This window comes from Sminthopsis crassicaudata, chromosome 4, assembly GCF_048593235.1.
Source record: "Sminthopsis crassicaudata isolate SCR6 chromosome 4, ASM4859323v1, whole genome shotgun sequence".
In the NCBI taxonomy this organism is placed as follows: domain Eukaryota; kingdom Metazoa; phylum Chordata; class Mammalia; order Dasyuromorphia; family Dasyuridae; genus Sminthopsis; species Sminthopsis crassicaudata.
Genome location: NC_133620.1, coordinates 6492470 through 6510258, shown reverse-complemented (window position 1 = coordinate 6510258; position 17789 = coordinate 6492470). Strand labels below are relative to the sequence as shown.

General features: G+C 39.1%; 1 protein-coding gene across 9 annotated transcripts in view; it reads left to right on the top strand.

The window, feature by feature from the left end:
* The window catches only part of LRRC7 (leucine rich repeat containing 7), a 561937-nt gene that overhangs the window by 491956 nt on the left and 52192 nt on the right, over positions 1-17789 (top strand). The window lies entirely within an intron of this gene.

Genomic DNA, 17789 nt, shown 5'->3' with positions numbered 1-17789 from the left:
TGTGTTCTTTCCTTTTAACTTTGTTTCTTGGAACACCCAGTTCCCTTCAATACACAGCTCATGTCACCTCCTCCATGAAGCCTTACCAAGAATTAGCTAAAATTACTTTATATCGATTACCTATGTAATTCATATTTGTTTACCCATGTGTTTGTGGTCTTCCTCCCACCCACTGGAATGGAAGTTCTTTGGGAATAGGAAATGTTTCTTATGTTTTGCATGTCAATGCGCATCTTGTATGATGCAACATCTGCATCAGTTGAGGCTGCTTTGCAATTCCTTCAGGGGAGTTATAATTCCTACCTGTGGGAGGGGGGCTTTTCGAAGAACTGACCTCCCCCTTCATGCTTAGGCATGGTGGTCCTTAACAACTTTGACTAGTTTCCTCATGATGATGACATCAAGCTCTCATAAAGTGGTGATTGGTCGTTGTTCTTTATTCCTGAAGAGGACCAAAATGGCATCGCAATGCTGGAGTCAAAGCGTGGCTGATCAGACCAATGGAAGCTCAGAAGGCTCTACCACAGCTTGGGCACACATAGTCCACATGATCATTTGCAGCGGAGATGTCTCTAACTATGTACATCTCACATTTCTTTTGAGCTGCTGCAATTCTGCTTTGATGTAGATCATGGTGCCTTCTTGGATACGATACGCAATGCTGGGTGGTCCTTTACCATTGTCTCTCATGTCATGCAACAATTCTTCAGAGATTTTAAGAGTGTCACTGCTGCTCCTGACCCCTGTGTGAACACTGCCTTGTGTGAATTCTATGTAAAATAGACTTTAGGCAAAAATGCATTTGGCACTCAAACGATGTGGCAATCCCATCAGAGTTGCATTCTATGCAGCAAAGTGTGTATTCTTGGCATTTTGTCCAAAACCTCCATGTCTAGCATCTTATCCTGCCAGGTGATCTTCAGAATTTTTCTAAGATAATTCAAATGCAGGTAGACTGTCCAGGTTTCATAACATGAGGTCAGTACAATGGCTGTGTACACCTTCATTTTGGTAGACAGTCTAATCCTTCTCTCCCACACTTTCCTTTGGAGCTTTTCAACTCTAAACCAGCTCTGGCGATGTATGCATTGACCTTGTCATTCATGTGTACGTCCCTGGAACATATACTGTCAAGGTAAGTGAACTTAGCGACAGCATTCAATGATTCTCCATTGGTTCCAAGTACAGATGGTGTAGTACTTTGATGGAGCACCAGTGTTTTCCTGGTGTTAATCGTTGGTCAAAATTAGCACAAGCAGCAGAGAATTTCTCCATACTTTATTGCATCTTGACCTCAGAGGCTACACTGAGTGCACAGAAATCTGCAAACAAAAATTCATTGTCCATCTTTCCCTCTACTTTAGCCTTGACTTGTAGTCTTTTCAAGTTAAATAATTTACCACTAGCATGATGGCTGACCTTGATAGCATTTTTGTCTTTATTGAACATCCTTAAACACCACTAAAAAGAACCTCCAGATCTTTTTAAAAGTTCAATCTAATGATTTGCCGATGAAAGTAAATGAATGAAAAACAGTAGTCATGCAGACTATTGAGCTGCTCCATTAATATGTACACTTTAGACAGTCTCAGAACTGAACAGAAAGAAGAAAGTAAACTGCATTGCATTTTGGAAATTATATAGAATTTTCAGTGACTCCAAGTTTCTCTCTGACATGAAAGTTCACCTCTTTAAAACTAGAATCTTTCTACATGGCTACAAGTCATGGAATATCACAGTTTCCCAAGAGTCAAATTTTCAGGTCACCCAAAATGCCTAAATATACTGCCTCATGGACAAAAAAAGAACATAAAAGCTAACATCAAAGAGCTGAGTCACTGGGAAAAAAAAGTATGGATCACAAACCATAGAAACAAAATATATATTGTTCTGAAGCCTAAAGAAGACTGTATGTCTCCTTCATTCCCATTTCCATCCCATTCACAGCTCTGGTGAAGAATTAATGGAAAAGTTAAAGTTCAAACAAGAGTCCTTCCTGGAAGTACGGGGATCCATGCCATTAGGCACAGTGCCCTAACTGATGATAAGCTCTCAGTCAATACAGGACTAGAATGGCCTGAAAACCATTAACACAATGTTGACTTTCCTTTATGGTTGCTTTGGAGGGTGTTTCTTCAGAGCTAATTCAATTCTAGACAACAGCATCTTCTCAGATCAGTATATCATACTGGGAGCTCCTAGGCCAGTGTCTCCCAAGTCATTTAATCCCTTCTAAAGTTCTTAAGAGATACTTTGAGAGTATCCTTGTGTCGCTTTTTCTGACCATCTTGCCCCGTGTGAATTGTCTGTAAAATAGTCTTTTTGGCAAGCAAACATTTGACATGAGGACAATGTAGCCAACCCAACGGCATGGTGTTCTCTCAGTAAAATTTGAATGCTTGGCAGTTTAGTTAAAGAAAGGATCTCAGTGTCTGCCATTTTATCCTGCCAGGTGATCTTCAGAATTTCCTAAGACAATTCAGATGGGAGTGATTCCATCTCCTGGCATGGTGCTGGCAGACTGTCCAGGTTTCACAGGCATACAACAATGACATCAGCACAGTGGCTCTGTTGGCCTCCAGTTTGGTAGTCAATCGTCTGATACCTCTCCTCTCCCACACTTTTCTTCAGAGCTTCCCAAACACTGATCTAATTCTGGCAATACGTGTGTCAAGTTCATTATTAGTATATACATTCCTAGAAAGTATCCTGCTAAGGTAAGTAAACTGATCCAGAGCACTAAAAATTCTTTATTTGTTGTAACCAATGATTCCACATATGGATGGTGTGGTGCTGGTTGACAGAGTCCTTATGTTTTCTTGATATTCATTGTTAGGCCCATCTTCTCATCATTAACATTGTATACTATTTATCTAAACACAATAAAACTTCATGGATTCTCCCTCCCACCAAATGTTGGCATTTAATAAACATTGTTAGGACAAGAGACAGGATGTGAGACATGGTAAGGACAAGAGACATACAGGATGTTTATTACAATGAAATAAACATTGTAAGGACAAGAGACATACAGGATGTGAGACATTGTAAAGACAAGAGACATACAGGATGTTTATTACAATGAAATAAACATTGTTAGGACAAGAGACATACAGGATGTGAGACATTGTAAGGACAAGAGACATACAGGATGTTTATTACAATGAAATAAACATTGTAAGGACAAGAGACATACAGGATGTGAGACATTGTAAGGACAAGAGACATACAGGATGTTTATTACAATGAAATAAACATTGTTAGGACAAGAGACATACAGGATGTGAGACATTGTAAGGACAAGAGACATACAGGATGTTTATTACAATTAAATAAACATTGTAAGGACAAGAGACATACAGGATGTTTATTACAATGAAATAAACATTGTTAGGACAAGAGACATACAGGACGTGAGACATTGTAAGGACAAGAGACATACAGGATGTTTATTACAATGAAATAAACATTGTAAGGACAAGAGACATACAGGATGGGAGACATTGTAAAGACAAGAGACATTATTACAATGTAATAAACATTGTAAGGACAAGAGACATACAGGATGTGAGAGTGACAGAGGCAACGTATGAGACAGAGTGCTGGACTGATCATAGATTTATCCTCTCCAAGCTGAAAATTTACATTCAATAAAAACAGTGGCACTGAAGCAAAAAGGCTACCAGAAGAATTAATGTCAACAGACATTCAGAGAAGAGGATCTCTCCATCATTGCTGGCAAGATTCTTGCCAGAGTCATCCTTCATAGGCTAATCCTACACCTGAAAGAAGGTCATCTACCTGAAAGTCCATGTGGCTTCAGAAGGGACCAAGGAGCAGTCAATATGGTGTTTACCGCCCAACAAGTCCAGAAGAAATGCCAAGAGAAGAACAGAGATCTGAATATAACATTTGTAGACCTGGCCAAGGCCTTTGCGACTGTCGGTCATGAGGGCTTATGGAAAATTAAGTCAAAATTTGGTTGCCCAGAGAAGTTCATCAGTAAAGTGTATCAATTTCATGATGGCACACTTGCTCGGGTTCTAGACAATGGGCAGTGCTCTCAAGCTTTCCTATTCACCAATGGAGTGAAACAAGGCTGGGATTGTTCCCCTGCTTTTTAGCATGATGTTTTCAGCCACGATGTCAAATACCTTCAATAAGGACAAACATGGTATCAAAGTCAGCTCTACTGATGATAAGTTCTTCACCCTGAAAAGACTGCAGGCAAAACTAAACTGGAGAGAACGTTGATGCAGGATTTTTTGTTTGCAGATAATTGTGCACTCAGTTCAGCCCCCACAATCGAGATGCAGCAAAGTATGGGTTGATTCTCTACTGTTGGTGTCCATGTCCTACTACTGACTCAATGGATGGATATCTTCTAATTATTCCATCCCACAAGTAGAAATGTGTCTATGCAATATTTCAAAGTATGCGATAAATTTGAGAATAAACATTTAAAGTTTAAATTTTATTGTTAAGTAATTTGAAAAGTTAATGTTCACTGATAAGCAAACGAAGAAAATTATGTTGATTTGACTTAGTGGAAGCCATAGTTTTATGATAACACTTTCATAATTTTATCTTGTATATAATTTCCAGTGATTCATCCCTTTGATAACATGTCATGTCTGTTTGCTCTCTGTGTGCAGTCAGATTGTTGCTATGTTGCAAAAAAAGAATAGAATAGAATAGAGGGGGAAAGACCAAGATTGCACAAATAAAACTATGACTATAATTCAAATCATTTAATGCTGAAATGTTTAGGCAAATTTTTGAAAATTAGAAATGGGAGAGAACAAAAATTGCTGCTTCTGCCCATAGATAACAAATTGCCTTCTATCTTAAACCTTTTTTTCTTTCTCATCCCTTCTTCTGTCTTCTAACAGTGATGGAGACCTGGCTCCCGAGTAATAATACAGCTTCCCTGACTATCCATATAGCACTTGGGCTGGATGTGTTGGAATACACTTTGCTCCCAATCACTACTTCCAGAAAATCTCTCAACCACCATCGCTAAGTGACCTCTTCTCTGAGGTTCATTCAAGCCACATTTGCCACAAAATTAAGATTCTGGGGGCTATTTTCTACCTACTCTTCCTTTCTCAGGAATTATTTCTTTGTTCCCCAACTCCTACACTCAGACTAGTTGGACTTTAATATATATAATGCAATTCACTCAAATACCCTACCCTCCAAATTCCTCAACTTACCCATTTCATCTGACTTACTATTCTACTGTACCAGAGCTATTCAGAAATGTGTATCCTTGATCTTCCCATCACCACAAGTGTTCCACATCCATTTTCATGAACTCTGAAATTCCTTATCTTACCATAATCTTTTATAAGACTGTCTCCCACTTCTGTTTTGCAATAGCAAGCTCTATTTTTCATCCTCACAGCTTTCAATCCCTTCACCCTTCAGTCTTTCCCAGGTTGCCAGCCTTACATTAGCAACATGCTCTTCCCCATAATTCTCCTTGGTGAATTCGTTCCTCTCTATGCTGTATTCCTCCATTGCATCCTTTGCTTCAGTATCACAGCAAAAATCTTGTTTTCCCAAAACCCAGCCTTGGATTACTCCTACTATCCTTTGACCTCATTTCTCCTGATAGGCTGCTAACTGAAGTTGGAGAAAATATTAAGATTGCACTGACTGGGGCCAGTGCAGATTTCTGTTACGTAATCTCATCTGGGCCCCCACTAGGACAAGACAATCCTTTTACATCACAGTAATTGATTCACTTTCCAATTCACCACAGCACCATTTCGAAACGTTTTCATTCCTCTTCAAACCTCCCATCATTACCCTTCTTCCACCTTCTCAGCTGAGAAGCTTGCCTCCCATTTCACTGAAAAAATCAAGGCCATTTACCAAAATATCCCTCTTCTTCCTCATCTCACATCACTCAGGTGCCTGATGGCTATCATCTCTTCCAGCCTTGTTTCAATGAAAAGGTGGCCCCCTTCCTTGCTAAGGCAAATCCCTCTTCATAAACACATGACCACAGTCCATGACGTCATCTCCAGCACACTTCTCTCTTTTCCATTCCTACTTTCCTACAAACTTTCAATTTCATCTTGTCTATTGGCTGTTTCCCTATTGCCTACAAAAATGCCTCTGTCTCTCTTATCCTCCCAAAAACCCTCAGTTAGGGGGCAGCCAGGTGGTGCAGTGGATAGAGAGCACCAGCCCTGAAGTCAGGAGGACCTGAGTTCAAATGTGACCTCAGACACTTACCACTTCTTGGCTGTGTGACCTTGGGCAAATCACTTGAGCCCAATTGCCTCAAAGGAGGGAAACCATCACTTACTTCTTCTGTTCCCTGCTAGCTAGTATCCTCTATCTCCATTCCCTCCTTGAGGGAGCTATCTACAATTGTCACCCCCATTTACTTTCCGTTTTCTTCTTGGTTCCTGGTTCCTCATCATTCAAATGAAACCATTCTCTCCAAAGTTAGCAGTGACCTCTTATTTATTGATTTCAATGGCCTTTCCTCAACCCTTCTTTCTTGATCTCTCTGTAATCTGACATCGGTGATTACACTCTTGGTTTTAATGGAAAAGGAGGGCCTTGCAGATGATAAGTAGAGTCTGCATTTAATTCCCTATTGAGAAGCCTTCTAATTCTTCTTCCCTTATCTGTCTCTCTCCTAAATTACTACTTTGCTTGTTCCTACAATGGAGTATTACTGATTTCAAATGAATTCCTAGCTGGATTATGGCAAAATTACAAGTTAAATGAAAGAAATATCTGTCACTGATCTCCTTGAGAAAAAAATACCATTTTAGTGATAGACTATACTTTAAAATAAAGTATAAAAGACTAATAGAGAACGGGGTTAGCCATCAGAAGAACAAGTGACATTACACCGAGGCAGTCACCACTCTTTGAACTGAACAGCATGAAAATTGTAGTTGATTGTTCTGAATGGCACTGTGGCCTCCCACTGTAATTTTCTTGGTCTGCCCTAGAGTACATTTATATTAGGTAAATAAGACTGATTGTATCCAAATAGAATTAAAACTTCCCCAAAGACATAAATTATTGACCTAAGAGATAGAAAACTTTGTATGCAATGAGAATTAAAACTCCCTCAATATGCATGAATTAGTAGCTAGAAATAGGTCACATAGAAGACGTAGGCTTAAAAAGGACATGATAGCTGCCTTCAAGGATTTAAAGACCTATCTGGTTGGAAAAGGGATTAGACTTGTTCTGCTTACTCCCAAAGGTCAAGATGAGAAAAATGGCTGGAAGCTGCAGACAGATTTAAGCTCAATGTAAAAGAAAAACTTTCCAACCATTAAAGTTGTTCAAAATTGTAATAAGCTAACTCTGGAAGTAGAATTCCCATCATTGGAAGCCTTAGGACTAGTTAGCCAGTCAATAAATATTTATTAAGCGCCTACTATGTTCCTGACACTGTGTTAAGAAATAAGGGAAGGAACTATTCCTGCTTTCAAAGAATTTCAATTCTAAAGGAGGAAGGCAATACACAAAAGGAGAATGAAAAGGAGAGGAAAGATAGAATCCAAAAGGAAGCATCTGATGGGAAATTAAGACATGGCTGGCCTAGGAGCCTTCTTTCAAGGGAGGCTTTGGAAAGAAATTGTTAATCCACCCTGGCCAAACACGGAGCAGTGTACTGAGACTACCCAAAAAAATTCTCTAACTCCAAATAAAAATGACAAATAATTAAAAGGTGGTTTAGTTTTTACTGTCACTTTTCAATTGCATTTTCTAAAACCTTCATTAAATCATAAAACACATCCCACCTTACATCTCCACTTTCCAGAGGATAAATTTTTCCAGCATCTCTCTCTAGCATCAAAAAATTTAACTATCACAAAATTAAGGGATTGGCCATTTCTGTACTGATCATAAATTATTTTATTTAACAAATACAGAAGTATAAAGAATATCTGTCCAATAGATAGTAAAAAAAAAAAAAAGGAAAACATTTGTTGACCACCCAAGTGGTAGAAATAGGGGCAAATTATGGCTGTGAAACTCTCCTAGCAGTATTGAAATGTTTATTTTGAAACAGATGACCATTGTTGTCTCATAAAATGAACATATCCATTGATATTAGTGCTTTCTGCTTTTTGGAAAGCTTCTGAAAAGAAAGTAGAAAAAATAACCTTACAGATAAATACTTAATCTAGAGAGTCAAATAGTCTGTGTTCAAACAGAATGCAGTTATCCCAAAATATAATGGTTCATGGCATTTCATAATGAAGAAATCATGTTTCTTGAAGCATTAGTCGATCTAACTCTTCCTATTAGGTCCAGGTTCTCAAAGGAAAAGGGAAATATGTGTTGAGCCTCTGCTTTCATTTGTGTCTGCCAGTATTAAATTTAAGTATGGGGTAGTGGATTTGATGAGAACTAGATAAGAGATACCTAAATGAAATTAGGTTTAATTGAGGTCTAGTAGCCGGGCAAGAGTCCTCTGTAAAAGAATTTACAGATCCAAAAACCTAGATTGATAAAGAGATTTATTATGGGGTTTGGTAGTAAGGTTGAAAGGTAGGAAGACACCAGAGCCAGGCTTGGTTCTGGTGGGCAGAGATCCTTGATGTGACCAGCGTAAGGATGCCATGTTTGGGACCTCAGCAAAGAGAAGACTCCAGTTTGGCCCTTTTTATAATAAAGGGGCTTTGGATAATCTGAAGGGGCTTGTGGGTGGAGTCCCAGGTTAGCTTCTGGCTTGAGTTCCAGCCAGGGTTGGAATTTGAATAGAATTCAATGGGTTTTTAGATAAGGAGAAAACTGTGCTTGGGGTGGGGTCCTTTCCTTGAGGCAGAGTCCAAGGAGATTTTAAGAGTTTGGGGGTTTCCTCATCAGATTGAGCACCAGTCCTAAAGTCAGGAGGACCTGAGTTCAGATTTGGTCTCAGACACTTAACATTTCCTGTGTGACCCTGGACAAGTCACTTAACCCCAATTGCCTCAGAAGAAAAAAAAAGTTTATGTCTAGTCCAAGTCCTAATTTTAGCTTTCATCTAAATGTTCTTTCCATTCCTGTTGATAATTTTCCATTTCATGTACGATCTCCAACAGTGAATGATACAGTTTTGTAGGTGAGCACATGATCATATATATTTTCTACATTGATTAAATATAGCAATCCATTCCAACTTATTATAGGTAACAAGTGTTTTAGGGGACAAAAAAAAAAAGAGGAACAATGGGTAATGAAGACTTTTTTTGCAGAATTAGGAGTTGACCTGGGGGAGCCATGAAGGAAAGGGAAAGAGTAAGGAAAGAAAAGATCCTGGGCTTGGGGAGAAGAAATAGCAATGGTAAGGAGGCAAGAATACACAGGGCTCATCGAGGGACCAGTGATTGAAGCCTTGTCTCTTAACATCTATCTGCCTTCCCCTCTTTAACTTTGGTCTTGAGTCTTATTTCATGGGCCTATCATGGTGACTTGCCTTCTTCTTGGTTTGTAACAGCAAATTCTGCCATCGCTCTGCTTCTATTCTCTCCAACTTCAGAACATCCTCCTATATTCCGGGCCAGTACACTTCATGCCCAATTAACGTCACCTTATTGTTCAAAATCCTTTGAGAATCATCCATTCCTCACTAAATAAAATCCAAACTCTAGTCCAGATAGACTTCAAACCACATCAAAATGTGGTTGCCTTTAGAGCATTACTCATTTCATCTGCTTTTCTCCCAGATCAAGTCTCCTTAGTCATGCTCAAGTGTACCTGCTGGGTGCTTCTCCTTGATCTATTAAATTGTTGGCCCTCTTTACTTCTTTAGTCTAAGCCATATTGTTCCAAAGTATCTTTTAAAATCCTCTGCTTTGTTGCCTTCTCGCTGAAGTCACCAGTGTAAAAATATATGCTGACTTGAATCACATTCAAGGTTTCCATGCTGCTTCTTCATCTTCTGTAAGAGATGTCTGTTCCTAAGCAACAGTCTCCTTTCTAGAACCTTACATCCCTCCCAAACACAGCGAGGAGAGATGGTGATGATATTTTTATTACCTCTGGGAACACTATGAAATTAGCTCCATCAACTCCTTTATTTGGGACTCTAAGGGTGACTTGTACCATCATTCTATATCCCTGCATACAAGCAGGGCTGGAAAAAGGATGATCATTCTTAACAGTCAAATGTTCCTTTGAGCTCCCTGGACTTATCTCCTTGTGCACAAAATAAAGGATTTGGATGAATTTCTCTCTTAAGTTTCTTCTGGATCTTAAATGCACAAGATCTCCTGATGGCATCTCAGAATAGTAGGATCATACATGTAGTGCTAGGAAGGAGTTCAGAGGCTTCTGAGGCAATCTTCATGCTTTATGGACAAGAAATTGGGGCCTGAAAAGCTTAAGTAACATGGCCCAAGTCACACTGACAGAGGTGGATTTGACCATACGTATAATTCTAGAGGCAGTGATCTTTCCAGCAAAACTTAGAGTGGGATAAGGATATGCAAAAGAGAAAAAAAATTACTAAAAAATAATTGGAAGTTATAGAACTGGAGATGTCCATAAAAGGGGAGCACAAAGGTGGTATATAGAGCCCTTTCCATGGAGGTCTTACAGCAGACTTATGTTACCATAGGGATTATTATTCATGTGTGAGTTGGCCCAGAGGGTTCCTGAGGTCCCTTCCAAATCTCAAAATCTATGATCATCAAATAATATCTTGACTTTATTCTGATGTCTGACTATAACTTTTGGCTCTATTTTTTTCTTAAAATCCAGATTAAACTACAATCTTTACTTTTCTATTTCTGTGTATAGAATTTAGTATTTCAAATAAAAACATGGTTGAGAATGAACTAGATAAAATATTTAGTGAGCTCATTAAGTACATAGTGCTACTGAGGGAAAAGTTATCTTTTAGATTTCCTTTTATGCCAAGGACACACAGAGAACACATTCCCAACTGTAACCAACTGAATTACAACCACAGTTCACTGTAGACATCTTGATTGTGAATCAATAATAGTTTTATTATGTAGGTGTCCAAATATCGATTTTTAAACGTTTTACCTTTTTTTTACCTTTAATGTGTTATGTGTGATTATGAACGATCTTTTTAGTTTCTTGCATTTAATTTATTTTGTGTCAAAATAACAGAAGGCACCAAAGCCTTTAAAGATGATAAACTAATGAGAATGATTTTTTAAAAAGAACATTTCCTAGAACTTACACATCCAGGTAAGCATTTTCATTTTCAAAGTCATCAGTCATTTTGGAAGTCTTTCTATGCAGTGATGCTGAGATGGCATAAAATTTTTTTAGATCTTTTATTTTGACATGAACTTTATAGTTTGCATCCCATTCCTTTGAATAGACTTAATGGTGAAAGCAAAGCTAAATGACTCTTGCCTGGTTCATCCATTGTCTCCTGACACTTCAGACTTTCTACAAAATAAGCCTGATGGACAACTTGTCTCTGTGAGACGAACTCTGCAGAAACCTATTAATATAGGTTCACTTGCAAATCTGCTATGCTTATTTTCTTGGATATCAAGAATACTGATGATTTCAGCCATATATAGATACTTTGCCTATAGGCAGCTGGAAACAAAAACATCATAGATTATAAATTAATGTTTTCTTCCCCAAAAAACAGTCATTTTATCCAATTTCCTTGGACCAAACCAAATGTCTTTTCTCTTGTTCATTATCCAAATTTTACAACAACACTGGCGAGGTTATTTTTGTTTTATTTTTAATATTCCTTTTCCTCCAAAATACATCTCTTGATCTGAATTTAACCCTGCAGCCATTGTTTTGAGACTTGATCATCAGTTAGAAGAGATCAGGCCTTTCCTGTCTGCTGTACCTCACATGAAGACATTTTCTACATTGTGACCTTTTGAATAATCAGTCAAGAAATATTGCTCTGGGCATTACTTTGTCCCCATAAAATTTTTGAATATATCTCAAGAAAGTTTTATCGGCCTTCTGAATGATGTTTTCCTCGTCAATAAAATAGGGCTGACAGTATTTCTAGTCCTTCTATCACAGGATCGTTGGTGGGCTCACGTGAAATACTGTATAAAATGCTTGACACAATTTAAAGCGCTATGCAGATTTGAGGCATTTTGATCTTAATTATTATTTTAGATTCACCTTCACAAGAAATTTGCTATCACTTTTTTGTCTGAGTGAAAGGGTCACCAATGTTCACCTTGACACTACCTGGCATACATTGCTGGGCATACATTGGCCTCTGAAGCCCAGCTGCTGCCAGGGGGCCTTCCCTGAAGCAGATTTCGCCCGTTCATTTCTTTCTAATCACAGAAATAGTCGGCACACATTCCCGCCTTCTCCACCAAGCATCATCTTCTCCTTGATTTAAAGAGAAGTAGTCATCTTCATAACTGACACCTGAGAAATAGACATGTTAAAACTAGCAATAAAGCAAGAGTTTGCTAGAAAATTGGGCAGGGGTCACAAAGACATTGGATAGGTCCTCCCGACTTTTCCATTTGCTTTTCCTGTTTCATTTGCTCAAACTGTAGCATCCACAATGAAAGCAATTAAATAAAGCCTTCCTAACTCAGGAGGCTGATACCATTCTTTCCCAATGCAGAATTATGGTTAAATAAACATCTAGTAAATGTGTCCTAAATGTAGGCCCATAATTAGATACAGATTTTATATACAAATAGGATCTCATGGATTAGCAGTCAAGATATGACATTTCTGTGGCTTTCCAATTAAGTGAATAATTGTCTAACCGAGGCTATTTATCCACATTAGACAATAGTCTGATTCCTGTAATCATTTTCAGTCAAATGTAAATAAGCCCCACACAACACAGGTGATATCCTGAGGTGTTCTCAGTCTTGTTGTACAATTGTAAGAATGTGTGAGTCTTAATATGAATTCAATTACTTTGTTCCTCAATCTATGGTTATTTTTGTATATTTTCACTCTTCTCTGCACTCCTGAAGCTATTGTACTTGTTTGGAATAAAAAGGCGACAGTCACATGGTCTATGCAACTAGATAAACAGAAAAAAATTGGTCAAACTTGTTGGCTTTTGTTCTAAGTTTTGCTTTTTGTTCTAAATTCGTTGCTTTTGTTCATAACGTCTGAACTGAATCAACAGGTTGCGTTGGTATTGTTCAGAGGCAAACCGTAAATTGGTGATTTTCATTATTCTGGGTCACGTTTTTAGAAATGCATTATTCTTTGTGGTAGCAATAAAACAAGATTTTTAGTCTCTCCTTCAAGTAGTTATCCTCTATGACAACACTTGCCTTTGAAAGACATAACTTAAGGGGCAGCTAGGTGGCGCAGTGGGTAGAGCACCAGCCTTGAATTCAGGAGGACCGGAGTTCAAATCTGGCCTCAGACACTTAACACTTCCTAGCAGTGTGACCCTGGGCAAGTCACTTAACCCCAGCCTCAGGGTGGGGGAAAAAATGACATAACTCAATTGGGCAAAATTTGATTTAGCGTGTTCTGTTCAAATAATCCTATTCTAGGTGCTAGATGTACAAGACAAAAAGTAAATCATCCTTTGCCCTTAAAGAACTTCATTTTCTAGGAGAGATACAAAATGCGGCCTGCTAAATGAATTGCAGAAGAAAGAGAAGAGAGCCCACAAAGGAGGGTGGGAGATTAAGGAGATGTCTATCATCATAGGAGCTTGTGGAAGGCGGGGGTAGTTTTTGCCTTTCTTTGTAGCCCCGGTATTTAGCATGGTGCCATAATGGATACAGTTTGGGGTTAATAAACGCTTAGGGACCAGTTGACTTCATGCAGGAGGAGATGCTTTCATTGACTCCCAGCCTTGAAGCAAGATAATGATTCTGAGACAGGGGATGAGGACATTCTACATTCTGGGCATGGAGAATGGATTATGAAAATCTATTGAGTGTTGAGGAGATCCTAACAAATAAAATATGGGATTAGCCTGGAAAAGTGCTAACTGTTAGATTACATAACTCAACTAGGTAACCAACTGGTTACAATGGAGGCAACATGGTGGGGTAGATGGAGTATTCCAAAGTCCTGAGTTCAAATCCTACCTCTCCAGCTAGCTAGACCACTCAAATCTTTCTGGGTCTCAGTTTCCTCATCTGTAAAATGAGGGGTTTGTGCTCTTCTAGGTCCATTCTAGCTCTACCTAGAATCCTATGACTCTTTCATTTTATTCTAAAAGAGAATGAATGGCCCTGAGGCTAAATCACAATAGTCAGGACAGGTACAAATGCTTTGTTTCTGTCATTTACCCATTCAGTTGTGTCCAATGCACACCAATGCCATCCATGGGGTTTTCTTGGCAAAGACACTAGAGTGGTTTGTCATTCCCACCTTCAGGGCATCCAGTGGCTCATTTTGTCAGGAAAGCAGGGCTAAGAGCCTTCCTCAGGGTCATAGAGCTAGAATCTGAGATTGGATTTGGATTCAGTTCTTCGGACTCTGAGTCCACTGTCCCAACCAGCTGCCTCAACAAATACTAATTATTTGAAAAAAAATTAATGTTTTGGGTGCAGAAAGCTAAATGTGAGCCTTTGTTTCTCATTCTATAAGACTTTTTGTGTTTGTAACTATCCCCTAAAAGTTCTCTCTACATAAAATCCACAATCTACATGTACACACATATATATTCATCCAGAGAGAGAACTAGAACCAAGATGGGTTCAATTAGTTATATATAATTTGAACACTTAAAGGTTCAATCTTTGTCAATGTGGATATGCTGAATCGTGACCCTTCTCAATGATAGAAAGTTTCTAGGACCGAAAATTGCATTTCCTTGTAGCCATTGGGATGATATAATGAGTCTTTATTAACTAGACCAGTTTCCAAATTGCAGAAACACTTGAATAAGATGCCATAGAAATATTTTCTCTATGAAATAATGCAATCATTCAATAAATAAGAATTATACTTATCTAGACAAGACTATAATTTTCCTATGAGGTGTCAAAAAAAATAAAACTTTATCCAAGACGTTAGCTTCAGAAAAAGGAAACAAAAGCTAAGATAACTAATAAAAGTTATTAATAAAAATACCAATATTAATTAATTAATGTTAATTAATAAAAATACCAATATTTCATTTGGATTTCATTATTTCAACAGGCCTATGATATTAGTGTTGTAAGTATTACCTCCATGGGTATAACTCGCATCCTATCCACACCTTCTCATCTTTGTGGATTCCTAGTCATTTGTGGACAAGGCTACGATTCCATCGGTAGAGTTAACTTCTGGGGAAGAAGCTATATAGCAAGAATACTAATACATTTCTAGAGTACTTACAACGTGCCAGGCACTATACTAAGTGTTTTACAGTTATGCCATTTGATCCTCAGGACAAGCCTGGGAAGAAGACGCTGTTATGATTCCCATTTTACGTATAAAGAAACTGAGGCACACAGAGGTTAAATGACTTGCTTAGGGTGACATAGTTAGTAAATGTCTGTAGCTGGATTTTAATTTAGATCTGGTCTGTGCTTGCTATCCACTGATTCATCTAACTGATGATGATCTTAAAGAGTTGTCTAAGGGGAAGCAAGGTGGTGTGGTAAATAGAGTACCAGCCCTGAAGTCAGGAGGACTGGAGTTCTAATCTGATCCCAGACCCTGGACAAGTGACTTAACCCCAGTTGCCTCGGGGGAGGAGGGAAGAGTTGACTGGGAAGATGATGGGTTAAGGGACTTGCCCAGGTACATGCAGCCAGTGTTTGTCAGAAGTGGGAGTGGATTTGTGAATCCAGGAGTTTCTGACTCCAAGACCACATCTCCAGCCTCTATCTGCTGCCTTTCCATATTCTCTTGCTCATATCCTCCTATAAAGCCTCCAACCAGAATGCTAAAGACTTACTTCTAAGTCTTTTAACCGTTTCCATTATAAAATTCCAAAATTATTGCAAAAATTGCTGGATTTAGATTGAGAAAACCTGAGTTCAAATTCCACTTGCTCCACTGTCCGTGGTCCTGACCATCAGCTAAGTGGTTAGAGGCTGAATTTCCTGATCTTTAAAATGAGGATGAGGCTTTCGCCAGTGCCTCAGGGGGTCAGAAAAGAACTCTGCAAACTCTGAAGTAGGATAGAAATGTGTAGTGGCTTGTTCCTCCAGTAATTTGAATGATGTAGGGTCATGCTTTTTTCAATTGGGCATTCCTTTGAGCAGAAAGCTTTGGAAATATCATCTACCTGAATGAGTTTTATTTATCTATAAGTATACTATAATATTATATACTAGTATATATGTATATGTATATATATATATATATACAAATACTATAGTATTATATAGCATAATATAGTATTACTATATTTATTTACTTATCTATAAATTACATTCATGTGTTACTATCATCTCTGTAAAACATAAAACACTGAAATAGAGATTTTTAAAGAATGAAATCATAACAGATCCCTGAGTCACTAGGAAGCCCCTGGAGGGGATGGGTTGCCGCGGTCAAATCTCAATTTTAAAAAATCATTTTGTCCCCTGTGTAGAGAGTGATTTGAAGGGTGGACAGACCTCAGACAGGAAGATAAGTGGCTATTCCAATAGTCGCCTGAAAAGGGATGAAGGTCTGAACTAGGGTAGTGAGTTTGAGTGTAGATGAGAGAGAGAGAGAGAGAGAGAGAGAGAGAGAGAGAGAGAGAGAGAGAGAGAGAGAAAGAGAGAGAAAGAGAGAGAGGGAGGGAGAGAGAGAGACAGAGAGAGAGAGAGACAGAGAAAGAAACAAATGAGAGAGAGAGAGAGACAGAGAGAGAGAGAGAGAGAGAGAGAGAGAGAGAGAGAGAGACAGAGAGAGACAGAGACAGAGACAGAGACAGAGTGAGAGAGGGAGAGGGAGAGAGGGAGAGAGGTAGATGATGGGGAGAAAAGAAAAACAACAAGATTTGCCAGCTGACAGGCTCAGGGGTGAGAGACAGAGGAACCCCTTATGATACTAAGACTGACTCTGGGGAATGGGAAGAACGATACTGCCCTCAACAGTCTGAGGAAATTTGGGAGGAAAAAAAGGATAATGGAAGAAATTGTCCATTTGTTACAATCCATCCATACATCCCTACATGCTGCTCATTCAATCCCTCCCAAAATAAGAAGAAAGCAACTGTTGCAAAATCCTACCTTGGAGTGCAGAGCCCACCCTTCCCTCCCCTGGGGACCTGCTGCAACCACAAGCTAAGGTTGAAAGGGAGAAATATGGGCAGAGGCTAGTGCTAGAATTTCCCCAATGATGCTTGAGCAGCTCTTACCATGGTAGAAATTAGGTTTTAACTGCCCTGACCCTCTGAAGCTTGAGAGGAAGGTTGGGAGCTTAGGTGGCAGAGGACAAGATACAGAAGGAGAGAGTGGGGAGATGAACTCACTAATAAGAAACAGAGAGAGTTGGGGGATGAAGCTGGTGCCATGATGGAGAGAAACTCCAAAGTTGGAGCATAGCAGGTCATGCAGGAAGGGTAGAATGTGGCTGAAATTGGATCAAGACCAAATGCTTAATCACACGCCCCTTGGAGTCAAGCCACAGCTTCTCCAGGACTCCCTCGCCCCACACACCCATCTGCACTCACTCAACATGAAGGGAACTCCTAGTGTGGAAGTTCCCTCCACTGAAGCAGATCTCCAAATCCTGTGTAACTTGGCTAAGAGAGCTGCCAGGGTCACTATGAAGTAGAGGGGTTGCCCAATGGGAGATGCCAGAGGCAAGACTGGAATCCCGGTTTTTCTGGCTCCTAGCTTATCCCTCTCTTCACTATCCCCCTGCTCCCACTGTGGGCCTCTGGAATGTGAATTGTCATTAATTATCATTGTCATTAATTATTA